Here is a 1169-nt window from a genome sequence, read left to right as displayed (position 1 = left end):
AATGTACTATGGTTAAGAGAGAAACTATAATTGAGCAGAGAGGGTGGGGGCATCAGTGTTTCATGGGGACAGAGTCTCTACTTGGGAAGATGGAAAGTTCTGGAGACGGATGGTGGGGACGGCTGCACAACAGTGTGAATGTGCTTAGTGCCCCTGAATGTGGGCTTAGAGATGGTGAAGAAGGTACATTTTATGTTCTGTGTATTCTACCACAATAATAAAAAAAAATTACTATTGAGAAGGCGCTGGGGTCTCGGCCGAATCTCGGATTTCTAGACCCTGAGCTGCTCTGCAAGTCACCATGCCGCGTGGAAGTCGGAGCCGCACCTCCCGCATGGCCCCTCCGGCCAGCCGGGCACCTCAGATGAGAGTGGCACCTAGACCAGTGCCAGCAGCTCAGCCTCCGGCAGCGGCTCCACCAGCTGCTGTTGGCTCACCTGCTGCTGTGCCCCGGCAGCCAGGGCTCATGGCCCAGATGGCAACCACTGCAGCTGGCGTGGCTGTGGGCTCTGCTGTCGGGCACACGATAGGTCATGCCATCACTGGGGGCTTCAGTGGAGGAGGCAATGCTGAGCCTTCAAGGCCTGACATCACTCCATGCCACTATGAGATGAAACAGTTTCTGGAGTGTGCCCAGAACCAGGGTGACCTGAAGCTTTGTGAAGGTTTCAGCGAGGTGCTAAAACAGTGCAGATTTGCAAATGGATTAGCCTAATCAAGAAGTTCAAATTGAAGATAAGGAAAATCATCTCTCATAACCAAGTTAATTTAGCATAAAAATATAATTGATGGTGAATGGTGAATATATAAAGTGTAAAACCACCAGTTAAGCTTCTCCTTCATCATTAAATACAGCTTTCTTCAGAATTGGAATAAAAAAGGTTGTTCTTACTGTATAGAAGTTCATTGAGATGGTTTGAATTTGGGATTGGACAGATATTTGTGTGCCTCCTTAAATCACCTTTTGTGATGTTCTCATTTGTGAATTAGAATAAAGTGATTTTCTCCCCCCCCCCAAAAAATTACTATTATTGGAGGGAGCTTCCAGAAGTGTGAGAGAATAAATTCTCTTGTTTTAAGCCAACCAGTGTGATGTAATATATTACAGCAACCATACCCACCTACCTAATACTTGCATCGAGAAATTATGGATCTGGATCCCAGCCCTT

General features: G+C 46.6%; 1 pseudogene; it reads left to right on the top strand.

The window, feature by feature from the left end:
- The first annotated feature begins 243 nt into the window (after positions 1-243).
- Positions 244-901, top strand: LOC112829321 (coiled-coil-helix-coiled-coil-helix domain-containing protein 2 pseudogene; annotated as a pseudogene).
- The last annotated feature ends 268 nt before the right edge of the window (positions 902-1169 follow it).

The sequence above is a fragment of the Callorhinus ursinus genome, unplaced genomic scaffold (assembly GCF_003265705.2).
Source record: "Callorhinus ursinus isolate GAN/ISIS: 27379988/994484 unplaced genomic scaffold, GSC_fseal_2.0 scaffold51, whole genome shotgun sequence".
In the NCBI taxonomy this organism is placed as follows: domain Eukaryota; kingdom Metazoa; phylum Chordata; class Mammalia; order Carnivora; family Otariidae; genus Callorhinus; species Callorhinus ursinus.
The sequence above is the reverse complement of the archived record's forward strand: the minus strand, read 5'-3'. Positions and strand labels throughout refer to the sequence as shown.